A 25,983-nucleotide genomic window follows, 5' to 3' on the forward strand; every position below is an offset into this window, starting at 1 on the left:
ACTAAGGACGTTGTTGCAGAACCTCGAAGATGTAAACGCCGCTTCCGTGTCGAACTTCTCCTCTGCTGAAGAAGCTGTTGCAAAAAGTGGGCGATGAAAACTTATTTGAAATTAACAAGGGTTGCTGGATATAGAAAATAAATGCAAACTTATTGAAATTAATAAACTTAGCATCTTAAAAAAATTAACAAAAATCTCAAAGTAGAACTGGTTCAAAAGAAAATAATCTCAAAGTAGTTGATGATTGAGAGATTTATAAAAATTAACAGAAATAAAAAATTATTTTTATTTGTTTTATATAAAAACAAAAACAAAAACTTAAAAGATGAATAGAAAAAAATGCTTAAAATCTGTATGAAACAAAAAGGTAAACATGAATTTTATGGAGAAATGTTTCCAGATCCACTCAAGTAGATTTAGAGAGAGATGAGTGAGAGAGAGGAATACAGGAAAAAGCAAAAAATTGAGATATGAGTTGTATAAGGGTATTTTAGTAATTATATTAGGAATAAGAGTATTTTTATAATGGTAGAAGGAGTGGGTCCCACTTTTTAAAATGAATAGGATGAAAAAATGATGAGGTGGCGCGTTGACCAAGCGTTGACCGGTCATTTTAACCGGCTGTACACCATAATGGGAGGTCACATATAAGATCGTACATATTAGTGAGACAAATTTAAGGTTGTACACCAAAGTGTGAAATAGGACAAAGGTTGTACATCATTGGTGAAATTTACCCTGAAAACCAGGCAAGGGAGGGAGGGTCATCATTTTCAATTTCAAAATTAGGAAATAGTGAAAAAGTCTCAAGTCATATATCACAATTTGGATGAGTTTGTTGCAAATCAAATCTGGTCTTAGACGCTGCTGGTTTAGCCACAAAGTCAACTGTGCCATTCTCTCTCTCTCTCAAAAGAAAATTAAACAAGTGCGTATTCATAATGTCATCTCTATTCTATAATATTCAATCTATCAAGATCATTTCAATTATAAACCCCTCCATGCTCCTCCAACCCTCTTAACTTGTCCAAATTAGTCACTTTACCCTCCTAACTTATTAAATATCCTATTTACCCTCCCAACTCCATAAATATGGTATTTCTCACCCCCTCAACTTGTCCATTTACCTCCAAACTCATAGAATGTCCTATTTACCCCCTTAACTATATAAAAGTGGTATTTCTCACCTCTTACAATCCGTTATCGAAGCCTAAATTCATACCATTTTTTAAACGTTAAACCTATATTTGTGCTATTTTGTACGTAGCTTCTAAATTGATACTTCCCTAAAAACTATAAGCCTATTTTGATACATTATCCCTACATATAATGTCTTTAACTTGTTTATATTAATATTCTTGTTATTTGTATCTTTTGTTCATTCTCTTTTTTTTTTACTTTTTTGGCTAGTTAAATTTTGATTATCTAATTTTTGTAATATAATATTATTATAATAAACACATTAAGGATCAATATAATTATCAATTTAAAACAAAATAAAAAGTTGATATTAAAAATATATTTTCAAACTCATTTGAATAAGTCCTATTAATTTTTCACTATAAAGGGATAAGAAATACCGTTTTTATAGACTTAAATGGGTAAATAGGACATTCGATGAGTTGAGGAGGGGTAAAATGACCAATTTGGACAAGTTAAGGGGGTTGAGAAATACCATTTTATGGAGTTAAGGGAGGTAAATAGGACATTCGATGAGTTAAAGGGTTAAAATGACCAATTTGAACAAGTTAAGGGGGTTGGAGAAGCATTAAGCCATTATACAAATTATACATCCGAATTTGCAAATAAATTTAAGAAAAACAATTGCTATATACGTTGGACCTTAAAATAAAATTTTATTTTTAAGTTTTATGTAAATAAAAAATATGAAATATGTTTTATATTAAGGTTTTATTACATAAAACATCACACGACATGTGTCTAGTCCTCATGTTGTGGACGTGTGATAGAATTGGGACGTCTCTGTCCAAAATAACTTAATTCATATGACGTGTGAAACTCAAAACGATCAAAGAATGGTCGTGTGAAGAAGTCGTACGCCGTGTGGACTGATTTCCAACAGCTCTCCACAAACGGTTCGACACTTTGTGACAATCGTGACGCACCAACGAGCTCTAATCTGGACCAACGGCTCACCACTCTAACTTGGAACTTCATTTACACATGTGTATAATCCACTAACCCAAGAATTAGAGAGAGTGGGATGAAGTGGCAAGAAGGTGGAGCAAAAAGAGGAGAAGTGGAGTGAGTGAAAATAGTGGATGAAGCATGAGAGAAATTCATGGGAAATTGGTGAATTACGCAGCCAACAAATCACTCCAAAACACTATAAATAGGATGTTAAGTCTTCATCCCAAACCTTAACAAAATAAACCAAAAAAAATACTTACATTATGTCCTATTTTTCCTAGATTTTTAGGTTATTCCTTTGTAATTCTTATCTCCAATTTAGTTTTTCAAGGTCAATTTTTAGCAATCCATTTTCAATTCTTTAACATTCAATTGTCGTACCCGAGTCTAAAAGTTATCAATTCCATAAATTAAAGCTCATTGAAATCAATTTTCATCAATATTATAGTTTCTGTCCAATATTTTTCCATTCCAGTTCTAGGCTACTTAAAGTTTATTTTTGCTCTCGACTTCTTCTAAACATTTGTCCAGACATTCTGAATTTTAATTTGACCTTTTGTTTTGTATAATTTTGTATTCAAAAACTCATTTTACAAGCTAATCTCTGCAATTCAAATTCTTTTACAAATTCTGCCCAGCTTTTTCCATATTCTATTTGACATTTTTACTCAATTACTTTTTTGTAAGCTCCCGTACGAATCAACTAAAGTTTGGTACAAATCTGTGTTAGATGTGATTAACCAAAAAATAAATCAAACATACAAAAACATATGAAAAATAAAACTATAAATTAAAAGGAAATAGTTAGACAAATCTGAGGCATGTATTAGCAGTTTCCTTAAGACGATGTCGTCGCTATTAACGATCGTCTCTCAGGATACAATAGATTATGCAAGACTACTCAAACCATGTGTAGACTCGTCATTACTGAAGTAGGAAAATAAGAACATTATGAACAGATAAATAGTTTTTTCAACAACTTCTTTAACAACTTATGAATTTGCAATCCATTCTATGTAAATAGAACTCGAAAGGATATGTCTTTCCAAGAACGAACACGAATGTACATGAACAGACACGACTGTTTACATACGAACACAACTATTTACGACGGACACGACTGTTCATGAAAGAAGGTCATTGTTGGTATTTAAATTAATATACAATTTTATTCAAAATTTTCCAACAATCTGCCCCTATTTGCTTTCATTCCACTTGAATACCATTCGATCCAGGAGGTTATAATCGAAGCTAGACCCGTTTTAGCCTACCGCTCATAGCATTTGGGAGCCCGAAGCCGACATCAATTCAACGTCTTGCCGAGATAGTCAACTGTGGCTCCGAGTTTGTCGTTTGAATTTTGATTTTCATTCTTATTATTGTAGTTATAGTGCAATTTGATTCTTGCGTATGTTATCGAATTATTTATGCTTCATGTTACAATTGTCTATCTATATATTGATATCTCAATTGTAATTATTTATTTCGAACCTCTGTATTCTGACCTTCATTTATATCAATAAATATCCATTTTTTTGTGTGCAAAATCCTATGTCAATCTCGCACTTTTAATTTACTTTATTTATCCATCTTTTACTTATCTGCAATAGCTTAAATAAAATTAATAATCTATCAAAGTTTTTATAACAGCGCTAGAGATCTAAGAGGGATTTTTTCAATCCTTGTGTCCATCGCCAACCGCTTCGTTTAGATTTCAAGTTTAGGCGCGCAGTCCATAAACTTAACCGTCCATTTTAATTGAAAATTATTTTCTCTAACACGTCTTCACACAAAACCACACGTGACAAGATTGAAATTGGCATATATAACAATTTGATAACAATCCAAATTATTCTTGAATAAGGAATAAAAGAAAATTAATAGAAATAATGGCAAACCATTATTTCTTCTAAAAAAGATATTTATGCATGATTAATGAGGAATTAATGATAATTAATGTAGGATCAATGTAGGGGTGAATATGCAAATAATGAGGAAAATGAAGGAGTCTATAGCATTATGTCACGCCACGTGGACTATGACGAGACACGCCGTAACAAGATACGCCCGATGAGAGCGAGTAATGGAGACCCGCCATTGTTCTCAAGGAGAGCGTACATACGCCTTGACAGATCAAAGAATACCAAAAGGCGCCTTTATTACCATCCGTGAATGGGAATAAATACAATTAAATGTCAATTAATAGCCATTAAAGGGGAATAAAGACTTGGCTGTTCGAATACTCCAACTTTGAGGGTTTCAAGGATAAATGTTGGGATTAATGGAGAATTGATAGCAATTAAAGATGAGTAATGACATGACTGTTCATCTACATCTCCATAACATCCAAAATATCATACATGGGGAAAAAGGATAATTAACCAAACGACCGCGGATAAGGAGGATCGCCAAAGCAATGGTGTATGAGGTAAGACTTAGAGGTGGCGGATCTACAGATTCCTCAACACGCCATAGATGGTCAAACGCCTTAGGAGATCCACCGTCAAACCTCGATACGCCCAAGGAACGGCAAAGCCGATTCCCAATAAAGGCAACTAACAACCCATTAATGAGCTAACGGTCATACTTGAATAAGATTAGTAACCACCATTAATGAGGTATTAATGGAGACTTTCTAGTTACCAAGAGTTACAACTACATGAGTATAAATAGCTTGCATCCCAAGCTATTGAGGTACACACTTTCCAAAACCTTACTTCGTGCTTATAGTTTATTCTCAGAAATATTACTAACTTTGTCATCAGAGTGTCCCCCGGCCGATCCCAACGGTGCCTCACAGGGAAGTGCTCCGATCAAGGATTTTTTCACAAGTTATCACAATTTTTGGCACGCCTAATAGGACATATTTCTTAAGCTTTGCCAAAAAAAATTAATAACCCTTCTTTTCCTATAACACACATCCACAATTTTTCATAACACTCGATTCTCCCACTTTCACTTTAGCAAAATTTATTACGTAAAACTAACAAATTTTGGCACACCTGGTGGGATCCCCTTTTATTTATTAGCTTAACCAAAAATTGCATGCTACTAGAACCGAACTTTAGCAGTCTAGATTACATTTGTCTTCACAAACTGTGCTTCATTCTGTACTTCATTATTGCATTTGTAAAATATTTACTTATTTAGTTTCTAATTGAAATTCGACTATTAATTTAATTTACTCATTTTTACCTGGCAATACTCATGGAGAAGGTCTCCAAAGAAAAACACAAGGAAAGACCCAGTCCAGTCTGATTCGAAGGAAAGCCAGAACTAGAACCGGAATCAGAGTAATGAACCATGGGTCCCTGAAGGCTTCGTGGCCGAGACTATGAGTAATATTGAGGGTGCAAACCAGCCAGCACCTAAAGAGCCAACCCCAATAAACTTTCAGACAGTTATGCGGAATATGCATATGTACATGCAAATGGTCATGAACGAACTCAGAGCCAATAACGAAGCTATAAATGCACATAAGGTTCCAGCCTTAGAAGAAAAGATTGTCGACCTCATTGGAGAAATCGGCAAGATCCTAGAAAAATGTGCAGAATGTTTCTCTCAAAAGTCAACATCCTATAGACCGATAGACGATGGAAAAGGAACACTGACCACAGAAACCGATGAAAGATACATCCCACCACCAGCTCGGGAGGAGAATTTGAGATTTAATGAATGAGGAGATAAGATCAGTCTAGAGAGAACCCTGATTCCTCCTCCCTAACAACACTTCAAGTCTCATATCAGACCTAGTAATCATGCCAAATACTATAAAGAGAACCATATTCGTAATATGGGAGGCATTGGAAGAGGAAGTGAAGTCCATCCACAACAAACAGAACATGCACGTATAGAACCGATAAACAATGTAGGAGAGGCTCGTCGAATAAAGAATATTGTGCAAGAGATATATTGCCTAGATGTGAGGGAGGTGCACCGCCCCGAGTTTCAAAAGCTTTATCCACGGCACTACGACACGTACTATCCTTTTTCCATAACATTTTTAAAAATCTAAATTAAATACCTTTAAACTTTGAAAGTCTTGAAAATCTTTTAAATTCTACATACAATACACTCCTTACACTGAAATTTACGTAAATTAAACCTTAAACCTCATTTTAAAAAAAAGGATAAAGACCAAATTTAACCATACATTTTAAAAGAAATGCAGATTTAGTCTGAATGTATGAAACGATGTAGACGTTTTTAAGCAGGATCAATTTTAGCTATACATTATCAAAAATACGAAAAAATAGGTTTGACTGGTATATAACTGTCATTTTAAACTATCCAAATATCAATTATGTCTAAGATATTTAGTGTATTACTAATAAAACTACAAAAATTATGTTAAAATGCTTAAAACTGATATATATATATATAAAGTAATCATTTTGTTGAACTGTCTAAAATATTTACTGTGTTATTAATATAATTACAAAAAAAACTAACAAAAATATACGAAACTACTGATAACTAGAACGTTACAGGGCCATGCGAATCCCAATTCATACGGATGAGTATTTAGATTAGTTTAGTTCATTTTGATTTTGAGTTTGTAAATATTTTTGTTTTGTTTTGTTTATATTAAATTTTTCTTTGTATTTATGTTTTGATTCATCTTGTACATATATGTTATTCAATAAAATTTCAATTCATTTTAGTTCATTTCTTAGTTTGATTCTGGTTTATTTTAATTCCAATTTCTATATGATAATCCATCAAATCTTTATTAAATCCATTTCATGTTAATAAATTCTACTCATATGAACATGCTAATGATCTTAATGAACATGATAATGATTTTAATGAACTTATATGATCTTATATAATGATTATCACTTATATGAGTTGAACTTATTTTGATTAATTTCTGTATCTGTATCAAACTTAATAGTTTAAGGTTATAAATAATGAATTACTACATACATAAATTTACATTTAATTGCATTTAAGATGATTCATTTAACTTATATGTTTTAATGTACATTAATGATTCATTAAACTCATTAAGGCATTCATGTCTCATTATTTTTCATTTAATAAGGATAAACCTTTGGGTTTCCTTATATTTAATGCTTTTTCATTTATGTTTTTAAGTACAGGTACAGTTTTACTTAGTTTCAGGACATAATTACTCAGAAAATTGCACGAATGAAGTTAAAATGCGCAAGTTTCAACCACCAGGGGCCGATTCTCGGTCGAGAATTAAATATTCTCGGTAAGTTCAGCGAAAGCATGAAAATTTCAGAGAGATTTCTCTCTGAAATTGACATGTCGCGACCGAGAATCCGGATTCTCGGTCGCAACACGCGTGATTTGTGGCCGATGGAATCCGATTTTGGTACTAAAATTAGCCTATTCCTATTCCTAATCTACCTATAATTCACTCTATTCAACCCTATATATACCTACTCCTTACACAAACATCAAATCACCTCAATTTTTACCCAATCCCTCACTCTAAACTCTTCCCAATACTCTACTTTTAACTCTTCCCAATTTATTCATTACTATTCCCAATCAATTACCCCTTCATCTACCTTCTCTTTCATTCAATTAACCCTTACCATTCCCAACTCTTCTTCAACCTTTTGCTATTCTCTATACCTCTCTTCTTCTCTATTTTTCAAACCCTAACACCAACCACCATGCCTAGAACCAAGGTTTCCGCCAATCGAACTAAGATTACAGAGGTGAATCGTCTTCGTCTTCGTTGCGGAGCTTATTTTGATATAGCTTCCGAGGAAGAGGCCGCTCGCTTCACTCATTTTTCAAATTCGAAGAGGGAGTTTGTGGACATGCACTTCCCTGACTTTGATTCGGTAAGAAAGTTAAACTTCTCTACTCGGATTAATGCTTACCTTGATACTTTAGGTTGGCAAACTTTTGTTTCAATTAGATTTTCTAGCATTACGGAATACATTGTGGAGTTTTTGGTTACTTTGAAAATTAATGAGAAGAAGACTTCTATCTCTTTTAGAAATAATGGTGTGACTTACACCATTGATTATGAAGCAATGGGAAATATGTTTGGTTTCCCTACAAGTGATTTCTTCGACAAGCCAAAGGATTTTGATAATGACACAATTTGGAATACTCTTTCGGGTCAAGACTATTTTAATTCGAAAAACATTTCAAGCAAGATGATTAAGGACAATTGTTTGTTTTTCTTTCACAAATTTTTGAGTTTTTCGTTGTTTGGTCGTGTTGAGAGCTCCAAGATTCAAGTTCGGGATTTGTTTGTTATTGATTGCTTGTTGAAAGGTTTAAGGGTTGATAGCATTGGCATGCTATTTGATAATTTGTATCGTGCTTTGAGGGCTCACCTGGAGAATTGGCCGATTATGATATGTCTTCCTGCCATGGATATGTTCCTCTTTTGAATATTTCGGCTCTTGAATGAGCTCACTTATTACTTACTTCGGTTCCTCCGGTTTTTGTTTCTTATGAGTCACGTATTGCCCATCTTCGTGGTAATATTGGAGGAGGAGCTTCGAGTTCCCAATTTGTAGGTACCGAAGAAGGAGGAGAGGAGGAGGAAGTGGCGGATGAACCACAAGCACAACCCCAAGCCCAAGCACAACAAGAAGATGATCCGGTTGATTTAAGGCGGATTTTAAACCAAATCAATTCCCATAATCGCCAAATGAATTTAAGGATTGATGATTTGGTTGAAAACAATATGATGATGAATGACAATCTCAACAATTTGAGGAGGGAGCACAAGTCCTCCCGTCGTCAGATGCTCTCGTTCTTCCGTCGTCAAAACGTTGAAACTTCACTATCTCCACCAGATTCACATTCCAATGTTTTGGTTTTATCTTTTCTATCACATATCTTTTGTTGTTTTTAAATTATGTTTGGTACAATGTTTCTATTTTTATTTTGTTTGGTACAATTTTTTTTTTCTTTTCTCTTCAATTATGATGAATGTTTTTTCTATTTTCTTAGATGAATTTATTTTTATCTTATTCCGTATATGTTATTTCATATATTTTTCGTGTTTTATCAATTTTTGCACCAATGAGGACATGGTACAAATTAAGTGTGGGAGGAGATATTGCATATATCATTTAATTTTTATTACGACTTAATGCAACGAAATAACTCTAAAGCAACATTTTTAACTTTATTCAATATGCAACAATCGCTTTATACATGCAACACATTTTTGCAACATTTTTTTAAAAAATGATATTATTTTATAAACATTATTTTCATAAACTTTACATTATTTTTCATATGTTTTAAAATATATTTTATGATTATTTTTAGGTTATCGTTATCGTTAGAAATAATATATTTCTATACGGGCAATATTTTTAAAATTTTCATAAATCTCCGATACGATTTTAAGTAAATTATCTCGAGTGAATGTATTTAAGTAAAAAAATCTTTCTTTAAATCTCTATTTTCTATCATGCAATTCATGATACAATAAATCTTATTTTAAATGTTCAAATTAGGTTTATAGGCATTAAATTGAACTAACAATTTTTAGCTCGGTTTGATTTCGTCTTACATTAACACCAATTGAAGTTTTTAAGGAAACTTTAGCCATAATACATGTTGAATTTTTAAGTTAATATAGGATGAATGTGCTATTTTTCTTTTTCCCAATTTACAATTCATAATTCATATTAATTAATCAAGTAGTCATATTCTTAACTTTTGGCCACGATTGAGACCAACCTTATCACAATCGAGGTATGAAAGGGAAGAAAATTAAGTACCGTTTACTTTTGGCCACGATTACGACCACCCTTATCACAATCGAGGTATGAAAGGAACGTTTAAGCAAAAATAAAGCGTGTTTAAAGTTTAAAGTAACGATTGCGTCCACCCATGGCATGGTCGGTACCTCTTAAGCAAACACAAAAGCAATAAAAATACGTATAAAGTTACGATCGAGACCACCCTTATCTCGGACGTAACTAAGCAAATAATTAACCCAAGTACTTACTCCTTTAATGTAATTCATACAATAGTTTAGGTTTGGGAAAGAAAATTTTGTGCTTTGAAATGCCTTGAGACGAAAGACTCAATAACATGCGTGCTTATACCGTCACGAATACTTCAATTTAAAATTGAAATACAAGACGAATGATATATTGCCTTTATACTTAGTTAATTTGATATTTTTCGTATAAATTTGCCATGCGAAGTTAGTCTTTTCGGCTTAACTAATTTAAAAGCATAATAAAAGATATATGTTTTATTTTCATAAAGAGATTAGTTAAAGAATAAATTCAGTGAAATTTTGCTCGGGACTAGCAAAAGATTAAGTGTGGAGATTTGTTAAGCCCAAAATATACCTAAAATATCATTAATATTTACATCAGTTTTGCTATAAAATCATACTGTTTATATCTATTTAGAGTACTTTTACGTTCGAATATGTTTCTTTCATGCAAGGTACCTAAATATTTGGTAAAATCCAAATAGGAACGAAAAGAGGTCAAAACGAAGGAAAACCCCTACAAAAGGAGTCAAAGACAACGAAAATCAAACGCACCGAAACGAGGACGAGGACGAAGTCAAAAACGGAGAATAATCACCCGTGTCGTGACCGAGAATCCTCCATTCTCGGTCGCGACACGCGTCGCCCAGATACTTCCCCCTTTCGTTCGAAGGCTGAAAAAACTGTTTCTCCATTCTCGGTCGAGAATTTACATTCTCAGTAAGTTCAGATTTTCAAGCAGCCCAATATACACTTGTTCGTTTTCAAAGATACGCGTCCGTTCGATTGGATAAGAACGTCTCTTCGCAACAGACATGTTCCTTAGACTCGACTCCTCAACATCTATAAATAAAGAGTTGATTTCAGAGTTGATATGATATATTGAAGAGAAGATTTAGTACAAAATTAATGCAGAAATTCTAAGTTAAGCAATTCAAAGTTAGAAGTTCGATTTTGTAAAAAGCAGTATGATGTACACACATTGTTTATCAAATAATTACAAACACAGTAGCATTTAGATTTAGATTAAGAACTGTTTATATTAGTTTACATTTTGGTAGTAGAAGTACTCGTCTCTATTCCGAAGATTCAGCGAGAAGATTAAGTAGCGGATTCGACCCCGGAGCCTGACAAACTCTAACGAGGTTTGAGGAAAGGATTGACGACCTGGAACTTGAATGTCGTTTTGAATGCTTCCATGTTTTCTGTTCTCTGTAAACTTGTATCAAATTTATACTTCATGTAATAAAGTTTATGCAATTCAATAGATTTTTATGTAGCAGTTCTGTAATTGATCCGAAGTGAGTTCTGGTGTTTTCATTAATACGTAGTTGAATTCAATATCTTTACAAGGAAACTTTGTTGAACACTTAGGCACATTAATTATTATGCATACAAGTACTAATTTGGTTAAGGTAGCAATCTAACCCGACCGTAGGAGGATTGTCTGCGGTTCAAAGCCCTTTAATTGAAGGAGTTTACGTTATTACATTTTCATAATTTATACAAAATTTAAAGTTATTTTCTTTGCTTAATGCAAACGAATACATTTATTCTCTTTTTCTAAACATTAAACGTTTATGTTTTATAATTCATTCTCAAAACAGAATTGATTTTTAACATTCTACATATTCTAACCTAATTCTTATTCTATCAATTTCAAAACCAATTTCAAATAACGATTATCTATTTATATAAACCTTAAGTCGTATTTAATCTACACATTAATAAGTTTTTGTTGAAAAACGTTCCCTGTGGGATCGATATCTTTTTATTACTACAAGCGAAACCGTGCACTTGCGGAAATCGCTCAACAATGACGTGTGGCAGATTTTGCGTATCCGAGTAGATGCGAATATGGTGACTGTTGACGACACACTTTTACTTTTGTTTTTCCTTATTAAAGAATCTTCAACAATCTTCATAACTCCTATATAACGTGTTGAAACATATTTCCACATTAATTTTGATCATGACAAAAATATTAAATGAAATTAATATCTCCATAATTAATAACATATTAAATTTAAATGTTGATTTATTTGGACTAATGTGTTTGTTAAGTGTTTTTGATAAATTAAGTATAAGATTAATGAAATAAGAAAAGGCCTTAAGAGATAAATCAAAAGCCCATAGATCAAAAGACCTTGGATCAACTTCAGCCCAATAGCCAGAAGGATCCAAAAGCTCAAAACCATGGCTAAGGACATACTGATTCAGAAGACAAAGGATCAAGGTATGAGAGACAAGCTCTGGAGTTTACTTTGTGCAACTGACAAAGCTTCACCAAATAAGGAAAGATTCAGAAGCTCCTGATGGCTTGTCCCCTGGTTAACTTGGAAAGTTTGCCTGATTTGGTTAGACAATCAGTCTGCCTCTGACCAAGCTCTGAAGCACAGCGCAACATACAAATTAACAGAAAAGAGAAGGAATGATATTGGCTGTTGACACTGGGCTCTAAGGATGAAAAGGGGCAGGCGAGCTGTTTCCCTCCAACGGTTATTTCGAAATTTGAAATGATCAATGCCTTGAAGTGTCACTATAAAAGCCTCATCATTTGCAACATTGGAACTTGGTCTTCAACACTGAAATTCTGAGAGAATCATTCTTGTACTTCCAAATCAAAGCAAAGCAAAGCAAAAATAATTTATACAATTACTGTACTCATCTGTGTAACATTTCTAAGTTCTTTCATTGTGTTCTGAGTTATAACAAAATCATCAATAGATTAGAATAGTTGAGAAGCTCTTCTGTTTGTTCGGTATTAAGCAAGCAGAGAGATAGATAGTTGAGTGTAGGTTATAGAGGAAGGTAGTCTGTAATATCTAAAAATCTGTTGTAAGGGTTTGTGCTCTACCATCAAAGAGCTCAGTAGTGGATTAAAGCTCGGAAGAGGATATTCCGGAGATTGGATGTAGGCAGAAGGCCGAACCAGGATAAAACTGCTGAGCATCATTTCTCCAACTCTTACTCTTTATTATTGCTTGTTTTTTGTTTTGGAAGTATTAAATTTAAAACAGTCAGAGTTGCGTCTAAATGTACTAAGTTTGGAAGCCCCTCCGAGGCATTACCTTCCGAATCAAGGGAAGAAATAATCTTAGTTGCTAGTCAACTAAAGTTGCTTCTGATTTTCAAAATACCCCATCGGTGCTGTGTTATTGAAATTGTGAGAAACATTTTTTACTTAGACAAATTTTTAAACCGACAATAGTTCCATTTACCCTCCCCTTAAGAACTAATTCTCACATTATAAGGGACCAACATAACGTTCACCGCGTGCACATTTTAAAAGCTTCTACTTACCACTATATTTGTGCGAAGAAAATATTAGCTCGAAACCATTCTCAATTGAAACGCTTTTAACCCATGCAATAGCTTCGGAGCTTGTAGGGAAAACGGTGTCCGTAATAAAACGGCCACTGTAATCAATCCCTTTGACATACCAATCTTCTAAAGGCATGTGGAATTAAATGAAATGCATAATAATTGTTAAAAATACTGGTAAAACCGGACAAATGTTTAACAATTAAGCTTTTGAAATACCAATCTTCTAAAGGCTCCCCCAGCTCGGCAAGCTGGCCTGCGGGAGTCAGCTTTTTAGTTGATTCATGGCCCCACGACTCCCCTGCTACGCCTCGACTTTCCTACCTGCATCAGGAAACATTTTAGAATTAGGTTTAGGTCATCTACATCTATAAATAAGACTTTTCATTATGTAATTCGTTTGTGTAAATTAGCCTACCCCCTACATTGAGAATCCTTCCTCCTTCCTTCCATCTGCCATTGAAGAATTGCATCTCCGAGCTCCAGGGATTCTTCAAAGTTGTTCATCCTTCAGTCCTAGGAAGACGATTGCTTGGTTGACAAGTTCCCTGAAAGGGATTTTTAGTCTCTTTTATTTCCTGTTTGCTTTAGATCTTTCCCTATGAATCCTAGGCTAATTGTAACCTCGTGACAATAACTTCTTTTCATCTTTAATCTAATTTCTAGTATTAATTTCTCCAATTGATTTTTATTTCTTTTTTGTTTATGCTTTACCTAATTGGTTTAAATCATTCAATAATTCAAATATCATCTAGGTTCATATTGTGAGTCGAATTTGATTAACCCTAATCGAAGAACCTACAAGATTGACAACCTTATAGTTGGTAAGACCCAAATTGCTGAACCAAAGAGTTAGTTTCAGCTTGACAATGAAATAACGAACTAGGAATCCTAGAAGGATAAATAGGTTTAATCGCCTTAGGCCTAAGCAACTCAGATGAGATTGGCAATTAAATGTTAAATTAGGTTGGAATTAGTATTATCGTATCACTCCACCCACTTCCAGGTTAAATTACCTTGCTTAAGATCACTTGGGATAGGTTTAACTTAGATCTGAGTAGGGTTAACTTAAATAAAACTCAATCTAAACCCCCTTTAGCCTAGATAATAGTAGAAGCCTAGTAGTTTGGTACTTACGGTATAAATCCTGTGGATTTGATACCTAGACTTGTCCAAATTTTATTACTTGATAACGACGGAGTACACTTATCTCTTAGTGAGCTTTCGAGCGACTGTTCAGGGTGCATCAGGCATCCAAATTAAACATTCACCTAATGGTTTCATCTTGACTTAGTAACACTACGTGAACAAGATACTTGGGAAGTTCAGCAAAGTTGAATCTCATGAAGCCAAATCTCCAATAGATACTAGCCAACATATGTCAAAAATAAAGATAAAAATGCCAATAAAGTAGAATACACAAGGGTAATAGAGAGTCTGATGTATCTCATGAGTTGTACAAGACTTGAAATCATTTTAACTGTGAGCACTTTAAGCAATTTCATGAGTAAGCCAAGTAAGAAACATAGGAGAGCTATCATAAAAATACTAAGCTATTTGCAATACACTGGTTATTACGAGCTTCACTACCCTAGAGATCATACTACATTATAAGGATACTCTAATGGTCGTTTGATATATGATATAAAAGATTCTAAAGCTACTAATTGATCTGTGTTCAATCTAGGAGGAGGAGCAATGTCCTATAAATCCTCCAAACAAATTATCATAACCAGATCCACCATGTAGTGTGAATAAAAGTAGAGAATAAGTTGAGTGGCTACGTGACTTCCTGAAGAATATTCCTCAATGGCAAAGCATATGCAACAATATGGATACATTATTATAATCAAGTAGCTATTAAGGGATCACAAATGATGTATAACAGTAAGAATAGACACATATGTCATCGACATAACAACATTAGACAATTGATCTCAACAAGAGTTGTCTCTATTGACTTTATAAGATGAAAGGATAATACTACATTTTTGCTAATGAAAGGGTTAAATTAAGATCAAGTTAAAACATTGTCGAGAGGAATGAGACTGAATCCCATGAGAATTTAAGGTTCCACGGGGAAAACTCAACCTTCTTGACTAGAGATCCCAAAATGTAGGTTCAATGGGATATCCCAATTACATAGACCATCTAAGGTCACTATGGCGGGTCAAATCCTCATTCCTATGATGTAAACAGTAATATAAAATAGAAAAGGTTATAATATGATTTGAATGATTCTTTGCGTGTTACAAGTTTGAGAAAAAGTAATCACCTATGTGAGAGTGAAATGATCCATTCAAAAGAGACGAATGGGGCTTAGTTCTCTAAAACTCTTCAAGAACCATGATATCTTTACGAATATAATGAACAAAACCATGAGAATAAAAACCATGTTATGTTGGTATTTGTGTGAGGTATATAATTATTTACATAAATGATAAAATAGTTCAAGGAACTCACTTCTGCTAGCCATCCAGTAAAGTAAATGCACTTTCACAAGGGAATGTTCAAAGGTTGATACTTATCTATCCCATCAAATATCGTGTGTGGAATGTTATCATCACATCAAATTTCTTTTTGTTTATCAATTTCATTAATGTGGGTGATTGTTGGAAATTTGGCATATATTTGTGGTTATTTATCAACTTGAAACTTAAATATATAATGGATAAATGAAGTTTTGAATAACAAAAAAAATGTCATTGTATTCTATTACACGAGATCTTTCCAACGATTATTATAAGCTCAAAAAAGATAAATAATGAATGAGAAATGGATGCTCAAAGTAAGTCAATTGCAATGATTTTATTGAGGAAAATTGAATTAAAATTCCTCATTCCACATCCCTGGTTTATGAGAAGTTTCAATGGTTTATCTACTAAATTCGTTTCCAAGGTTGTTAAGCATTGACTAACTCGATGGCTCACTCACGTGTACGGTGAATGCAAATCCAACTCGAATGGGCTTGTACGAGTATCTATACGTTGTGGACGATGTGAATGCCAGACCAAATTAGATCATCTCGGGCTTGTTTCCTTTTGGCCTAGTATGTTTTTATCTTTTTTTCTCAATAGTCATAATACTTTGGAATTTTGAAATGTGGTGGTTACAAAAGAAACTTTTTTTTTAAATAGTTACAAGAGCAACTTAAATTATCATTAAGGGAATTAATTTCAAGAACCGATTCATGTTTACCATATTTAATCCCCCTTATCAGAGAGCCTATTTGAATCCTTGTTCTTCTACATTTTGAGAGTGAAAATTTCTAACATTTTCTTGCTTTTATTATCTGGTGATAGCTCTTCTCGCTAGGTGGAATTCAAATAACATTTTGTTGTATCTTGTGAGACGATTTCTCTGCAGTGTTTGTTTGAAGAAAACTATTTTGTGTAAGTTTCAATGGTTCTTTTTCTTTTTCTCTTATGGTTGAAAGGTTCAAAAGTACTATGTAACTTTTAGTTCCTTTTGTAATTGGTTTTATCAATACCATTGGTTCTCTTTTATTTCTGTTCGATTTCTTTTAGAATGATACTACATCTAGCAACTTCGAACGATAAAAATAAATTTATTTGGTTATAATTATTACTTATAATTATTTTTAAATGAAAATTAGCTAACAGAATATACTAGCAACAACAAACAACAAAAAAAATAACAATGGAATTAAATAAACTCTTACTTTCTCTTTTTCTTTCTCTTTCTTACAATTAAATCTCATAAAGATAAAGCATAACAACAACGTATGCATAAATAAAACAGAAGGATCTAGAAAAATTGAGAGAGGTTCTTCATCAAAGTTCTAAGAATCGGCTGCTTCTGCGTTACTTCTTTTGTTTCTACCTTGCTTTTGATTTTAACTCGTTTTTCTTCGAAATGCTTGTTTATTTATGAGACCTATTTTCTTCATCCGATCTACCTTGTTTCCCTAATTCTTCACCAGATCTGCCATGTTCTCTAACATTTTTCATTAGATCCATGGTGTTCTCATTACAATTTTTTCATTATATTATAATATAAATCACCCTCTACTAGATCAGTGTGCTCTTTCCTTCTTCCCTTCCACTTATGACTTATGATTTCTTTGTAACGGCGAATATGAATATTTCTTTCTTAACCTCATACCATAAGTATTGCTCAAGTGATTTTTCCGAACAACTCAGATCGGGTCTCCCCGCTTATGTTTAGCTTTGATCCGTCGTTTTTCTTCTCTATTTCATTTGCATTGGAGCGTTGGAATTTCGAGGCTTCAATTTCTTTTTTTAATGACAATTTTCCGTTTCTATTTTCTTAATGATAATTTTTCCGTTTCTTTTTACTAATGATAATTTTTCATCTTTTTTTTGTTAAAGACAATTTCCTTTTTCTTTTTCTTTTTCTTAATGAGAGTTTTCCATTTTTTTCTTAATGAAAATTTAATAATTCTTTAGAACTGACATGTATCAGTAAGAATGTCTCGCTTTTGACGAGTTTGTATTTAAAATTGAGTTAGAATGTCTTGCTTTTGACGAGTTTTATTTAAAACTGAGTAAGAATGTCTCACTTTTGACGAGTTGGTAGTTGCTGGAATCAATGAGTACTCTAAATTGGAACCACCGGGGAATGGGTAAATTCTTTTCGAAAAATAGTAAGGAAGTTGATAACATCGAGATATTATCATGAGGACTAAAAGAGATATTTGCCTTTAAGTATGCCACATAGCAAAGGAAGTCAGCTGGCATATCTCCCTGGACTAGCTCTAAGAGATCCGCTGGCGGATCTATAAGGCGAATCTCTCCATTCACCTTGGTAACGGCTGGCCGCCGGCTCGGCCATAAAGGATCATTAAATGGGTCATTAACTGTCTTACCCGCCAGGTTAAGAGTAACTTGTAACCGCCATTAAATGAGCATTAATGGGGACTTTCTAGTTACCTAGATGTTACGACTTCCTAGCTATATATAGCCTACATACCTAGGTTATCAAGGTACACTCAGACTTTTCTATATTCTCTAAGCTTTGTCAATACAGTTTATTCTTCATATTCTCTACTGACTTTGGCATCGGAGTTTCCCCCGTCGAACCCAACGACGCCCCCCACAGGGACGAGCTGCGATCAGAAGTTTCTCCCTTGTTATCAATTGGTGCGGTGAGCGTGGAATCCTTGATCAAATAAAGGGTTTTTCATTCACACTGAAACATCATGACCGATGGAGGACAAAATCCCTCCTCTGGGATTGAATCACCGATAATTACACCATCTAGTGCTGATCGCACTAACACAACTGCTCCTGTAACAAATATCGATGGAAACATGCCCACTGCTTCTTTCATCGATATGTGTGCTCGGGATATCGAAGCACGATATGGGCTTGAAATTGGGAACCGCCTCCGGGCGTTCATGACTCTTCCTCCTCGTTGGAGTACGGTATCTACGTCAGCTGTCTCATCTTTACCTCCATTAAACTTTGGTATGGGACCAGGTACCCATAGCTCTTCATTCCTTCAAGCTCACAACATTGATTCCATGATAACTACTACGGCATCGGGTGGCGGACGACCGGTTATCAGGGAGTTATTTCCTGGCGAGGGAAGTCGAAGGAATGATACGGTCCCTCCTGGCGGATCAGGGATTCCAAGGTTTAATCTTGATGGACCAAATGTACCTAGGCGTCTGCGGACAAATTCGTCTCTTGGCGGATTTAAGGAGCCCACTCGTAAAAAGCATAAAAAGGATAAAAATAAGCAAGCCGGATCCCCAGGCCGTTGCAGATTACCTCCATCTACTGGTCGTAGAAGAAGTAAAAGGCCAGAAAAAACATCTCATATAGGTGGACCACCGCCACATCCATCTTCAGGAACTGGTGGACGCACCTCGTCTGGAGGCCAGCAAGGAGGAAATGGTCCAACTCCCCCAAGCAGAGGAAGTGGTGGAGGAAGAGGAGGGAGCGGACGTGGTAATGCTGGAAGACATTCGCCATCGGATCCATCGTCTGATTCAAGTTCTTCTTCTTCTTCTTCTTCTCCAAGTAGATCGCCACGAAGGGGTCGCCCCAGGGCGGATCCGGAGAATTTTGATGATAGAGTGAGGGCCCTAGTACACCAAATGAACAAAGAAAATGCTAGGCACAATCCATTCGCCAATAGGGATTCGCCTTTTGCAGCCTGGATCGAGGCAGAGGAAACCGACAGAGCTTTCAAGATTCCTAATCTTGCAATATACACAGGCAAAGATAATCCGGAAGCTCATGTTGGAAAGTATCGAATCTTGGCCAGGCTCAATCGAGCCACCGAACCCGTGCTCTGCAAAATGTTTGTCACCACACTGGGAGGTCCAGCTTATTTGTGATTTCAATCTCTACCTCCAGGATCAATAAACAGCTTTGATCAATTAAGCAGGGAATTTTGTGCTAAATTTGCTGGTTGTATTCCTGCAGTGGTGAAATCTGGAAAGCTTTTTGAATTAAAGCAGAAGGCGAATGAACCCCTCCGAGATTATGTGGACACTTTCAACCAATTGTGTATACAAATCGTTGATGTAGATATCTCCGTAGCCGTGGAGTGTTTTGTGAGAAACACTACTTTTAAAAGTTTGCAAGAGGATCTCATTCGCAAAAAGCCCACTAGCATGGCAGAGTTAATGGAGCGTTGTAAAGACTTTATAGAAGTGGATGACATTCGCCGAGGTTCGCCATCTTCACCAAAAAAGGACAGAGGCGAATCTTGTCCTCGGGACCGGGATAAGGACAAACGTCAGGATTCTTCTTCTCGGAACAAACGAAGGGATTCTCGGAATAAATCAATGTTTGTCACCTCCTTCACACCTCTCAATGCCTCTAAGAGTGAAGTTCTTATGTGGATTGAGAACAGTCAGCACAAGCGGAGCATTTCATACCCCGAGCCAAAAGAGGGGGAGTACACCAATAAAGGTAAAAATCCTAAAAATTATTGTAAGTATCACAGGAAAAATGGCCATGATACGGATGCTTGCTGGGAGTTAGCTCGAGAAATTGAGCGACTCATTGAAAGAGGTAAATTGGATCGGTTCATCCAAGCTGAAGGAAAAGAAGAGGATAGATCCAAGGAGGACCCAAAGAAGAAAGGAAAGGGTACCATCAATGTCATAGCAGGAGGACCTGGTTATCAGCCAGCATCGAAAAAGGCGAAGACGACCGCCCTTGATAGGACATCATTAAATCGCCCTTTCTCAGACGCAGGTCCTGAGATTCCACCCCATGCGGATGCACTGGTCGTCACCATGATGGTCGAAGGTTGGGAAATGAAGAGGGTAATGATTGATACGGGAAGTTCATGTAATGTCATTACCCGAGGAGCATTCGCCAGACTCCGGATAGATCCCGTCCAGGTAGAGCCGACGGTGGTTGACATTTTGGGAGTGACAGGTCATACCATTCAGACGAAAGGCCAAGTTACTTTGGATTGTGAGCTTGTGGATAATGATCAAGTTTGGAGAGGAGATTTGGAGTTCTCGATCTTGGATGGACAATTAGCTTATAACATTATCCTCGGACGACCTTTTATCTCCGAAGTTGCAGCTCTTATCTCTGTTCGCCATTTGACACTTTACATTCCCACGGTCAAGGGAGGTGTGATGGTCAAAGGTTGTCAAAAGGTGGCCCAAGAAACATATTCGGCATCCTTAATGATTCGCCCTCAATCTAAGGAAGAAGATGAAGAGGAGCGTGTCACAATGGCCTTAGGCGAAACCGAAATGTACTTTATGGCAGAGGAGAAGCAGGTACGAATAGCTAAGGGGCTACGGGGCAAGATCAGAGATGCAATCACCAAAGTACTTTGTGAAGCTGAAGATGTCTTTGCATGGAAGGACGAAGTTCTCCCAGGAATTAGCCCAGATGTGATCACCCATAAGCTCAACATCGATAAAGATGCAGTTCCTGTGGCTCAGAAGCGGAGAAACCATGGTCCGGAAAGGCAAAAGGTGATAGAGGAAGAGATCGCCAAGCTTCAGAAGGCGGATGCCATTGAGGAGGTACTCTACACACAGTGGTTGGCGAACGTCGTGCTAGTCAAGAAAGCTGGTGGATCTTACCGCATGTGCATTGACTTTACAGATCTCAATAAAGCCTGCCCCAAGGATAATTATCCTTTGCCATGCATAGACATGCTTGTAGATGGAACTGCCGGTCACGCAATGTACTCCTTTACTGACGTGAAGTCAAGCTATCATCAAATCCCCATGGAGCCTTAAGATAGAATTAAGACCTCGTTCGTAACGCATCAAGCTACTTATTGTTTTAAAGTCATGCCCTTTGGGCTTAAGAACGCAGGTGCTACCTATCAGAGGATGATGAACAAGATATTTGCGGACAATAAAAGCGGTAATTATTCTGTCTATGTAGATGACATGATCATTAAAAGCACAACTATAGAAAGGCATGCAGAAGATATAAAGGAGGTATTGGGCGTACTTCGGCACCACAACATCAAGTTGAATCCAGAGAAATGCACTTTCGGGGCAACATATGGGAAGTTTTTAGGGTTCATGATTATCGAAAAAGGAGTCAGCCCAAATCCTGACAAGGTCAAAGCAGTCCTAAAAATGCAAGCGCCCCAGAATATCAGAGAAGTACAGCGCCTCAACGGACGTATCATAGCCTTGGGCAGGTTTATCTCTTGCTCAGCTCGTAGATGTCAGCCTTTTTTCGAATTCATCAAGAAACAAAAAGCATTCGAGTGGACTGAAGATTGTCAAAATGCCTTTGAAGGAATCAAGCGGTTCCTCACAGAACCACCCATGATGAGCCGACCTTTGAAAGGGGAGGATCTTTACATGTACGTATCGATCACGGATAAAGCCGTATGCACAGTCATGATACGAGAAGAAGATGGCCAACAATTCCCAATTTATTACGTGAGTAAAGTTTTGAAAGACGCTGAAACCAGATATTCAAAGCTGGATAAAATGGCACTGGCTGTTGTAACCACGGCAGTTCGCCTTAGGCCATATTTTCAGGCGCATACTGTAATAGTTCGAACCAATATACCAATGAGAAAAGTATTACAGAAGCCAGACACTTCAGGAAGGTTGATGGAATGGGCGATTCGCCTGGGCGAATTTGATGTAAGATATGAAAGCAGATCATCTTTGAAAAGTCAGGTCCTGGCAGACTTCGTGAATGAATTCACTGACGAAGGGATATCTCATCCCAAGCCTCCGTTAGAAGAATGGTCGATGTACACTGATGGAGCTTCCTCGGCGGATGGAGCAGGTGTGGGAGTTGTGATCAAAGGTCCCCACTACATAAGATTGCGATACGCAGCAAAATTAAATTTCCATGCCACTAATAATGCTGCTGAGTACGAAGCTCTGATACTGGGATTACGTCTACTTCAGGAAATCACCCCAGAGCGGATCGTGATATATAGCGATTCAAAACTAATGGTCAACCAAGTAATCAAGAATTACGAGGTGAAAGACGAGGTTCTGGCCAAATATGTAGCAGAAGTCAAAAAGTTGCTGGATCACCTTGAAGTTAAAGAAACGAAGTGGGAATTGATTCACATACCAAGGGAATCCAATAAGGAGGCTGATCAATTGGCCAAAATGGCTTCTAGTGAAGTAAACTGGGCGGATCCAGATTGTCCCTTCGAAGTAAAAATGGCTCCAGCATTTGCTGCCGAAGAAGTGTCCGTACTCACAACGGTGGAAGATGATTGGAGGACAGTCATCCGCCAATATCTATTAAATGGAGCATTACCTGAAGACAAGGAAGAGGCGAGGAGGATTGTCAGGAGATCAGCTTACTTCTCCTTGATCAATGATGGTCTTTACAGAAAATCCTTTAGTCATCCTTGGCTGAAGTGCATTCTACCAGAAGAAGGGCAGCAGATCCTCAAGGAGCTATATGAGGGATCTTGTGGGTCGCATGAAGCATCCGCCACGATCTTGAGGAAATCCAGGATAGCAGGTTTCTACTGGCCTACAGCTGAGTTAGATGCCCAAAGTTTGGTAGAATCTTGTCACAGTTGTCAGATTCATGCAAATGAGTCACACACTATCAAACACATTCAAAGGCCAATCATTGAGGGCCGTCCGTTCGCCCTTTGGGGAATAGACATTGTTGGCCCGTTTCCTCCAACTCGTCGGCAAAAGAGGTATGTAATAGTAGCGGTCGACCATTTCACCAAATGGGTAGAAGCCGAGGCTGTTTCCTCCATTACAGCAGAACACATAGTGGAGTTTGTCAAGGACAACATCGTGGGAAGATATGGCATTCCACATACCATCATCACTGACAACGGGACACAGTTTAACTGTGGCCAATTCAAGGCTTTTTGTGAAGGATTGGGCATCCTGAACAGATTCGCCTCCGTTTATTATCCCCAGTCCAATGGAATGACCGAAGTGACCAATCGAACGATTGTAAAGGGGATAAAAAAGAGGTTGGGAGAACACGACAAAAAATGGGCGGACCAGCTTACAAGTGTTTTATGGGCCTATCGTACCACCCCAAGAACTGCTACGGGAGAAACGCCATTCGCCCTTTCTCATGGAGTGGAGGCCGTAATCCCCGTTGAAATACAAGTCCCCAGTGATCGAGTGGCCTTTTATTGTGAAAAGGACAACGATAAGCGATTAAGGGAGTGTCTGGATCAGGTTGAGGATCGCAGGAATCAATCCTATGTACGCATGGCAGCATATAAACAGCGGATCGCATCCTATCATGATAAAAATGCCAAGCTTGTGGATCTAAAGATAGGAGATCTTGTGCTTCGCAAGGCTGATAAAGTCCAATCTCGAGAAGGCAAGGGCAAGTTGGGGATCAACTGGATAGGTCCATACCAGATAGTGGAGAAGGTTGGACCAGCCACATTCAAAATACAAGATATGGAGGGAAATACGCTGCCACGCACGTGGAATCTCCAAAACCTCCGCAAATACTTTGTTAGAAAATGAAGTATGTCCATGGTCTTGAGTACTCTTTTTCCTTTAAACAAGCTTTTTCCCATGTGGTTTTTCTTGTTAAAGGTTTTAACGAGGCTCATTTATAAAGACCTATTCGCTGTAATAAGGTGTTTCTCTCATTAATAAACATTGTTGGTTTTATTATTCATGTTCTTTTTATAGTTTACTGCTGCAATATCAATATTCCAGTCTTAAAAAGAAGGGGGGCATCCAACGCTCTCCACATTCAATGTAGATACGCCACTTGGCGGATCCTGATCACCGATTGAGTTAAAACGATCCTTGGACGCAAGGTCTTTACACTCTTTTATCCCTCCCTGAGAGGGATTCACAAGTCCTACGGGCGGATCATTTCACCTCAAAGATAGGTAGCAAATTGAACCCCTGGGCAGCTTTACTTCCTCCAAGAAGGAATAAAACAGCTTCAAACCTTCACAAAGGTTCATACCATGGAGTATGGCTGGCCACCTACTCCAAACATAAAATCCTAAACATGCTTATGTTTAACGTACTTCTCTACGTAAATGTGAGAGCAAAATAAATAGATAACAGTGTAAAAGATTAACCAGATTGTACTTAGAAGATTTTTTACAAAAAGATCTTTAAACAGAAAACTAAATAATAATAGGGGCATCCTCTTTCTTGCTTCCTTCGCCTATGATGCTTGCTTGAGGATCCTTCTTCTCCGCGGTCACAGATCCGCCACCAGAAAATACCTCCTTATCCTTCGAAGAAGTAGGACCCGGTGGAAGGACTGAATCAGAAATGGGCTCTGTGCCTACCTTGGGCGGCATCTCTTCAGAATTGTCCGCCACAACTGTGGTAGAAGGTTTGGTCTCCTGCGGGGGTCCTTTCATCCATTTTCGTACATAATTGCGAAGATACTCCCTGACATCTGGCATTTTGTTGAACCTCGCCACGTCTTTCGGTTCGGGGACGGCGAGCAGAGGATCTGTGAAGTCAACTTCGGGATGGGCCAGGGAGAAGTACGCCATAAGCATCTCGCCGTAGTAAAACGCCTGTACACCCGCCATGTATTCAGCTTATCCGAGAGCATCCTCATGGCTTTTGGCATCAGAAGCCATTGTTGCCTTTAAACTTTTAATCTCTTCATCCCGAAGAACTAAGGCCACTGTGGCGGAAGCAAGATCCGCGTTTGCAGAGGCAATGGTGGAATTGGCATTCGCTATCTCTTTTTCTAACCTTTCAATGGTTGCCCTGTCCGCCACGTTCTGAAGGAGTCCATTTTCCAAAGTACGCAGACGGGCATACAGCTATAAAAGACAAAATGATTTAGTCCAAGGGCGAAAAAGAGGTGAAGGAATTATCATTATCTACATTCTTTTTGAACTCACCGAAAGAAGCTCCGATTTCCCCTTCTAGACATGAGTTGGCCCAGGGATTTGGTTATAGTTCCTTTGTACCTCTCCCACCTGACCCAAGGCCTCATCTAGATCATTCAGAAGGGATTCGTTCTCAAAAGAACATTGGGCCCCCAATTTGGCGGACCAATATCCTCCAATATCGGGCTTCGCCATCTGCACAAACAGAGAAGAGCCATACATCACTTTAGAATCGGATAAGAAACAGAGGAAATCAAAAGATGGATTACCTGAAC

Source organism: Euphorbia lathyris, chromosome 1, assembly GCF_963576675.1.
Source record: "Euphorbia lathyris chromosome 1, ddEupLath1.1, whole genome shotgun sequence".
NCBI lineage: Eukaryota > Viridiplantae > Streptophyta > Magnoliopsida > Malpighiales > Euphorbiaceae > Euphorbia > Euphorbia lathyris.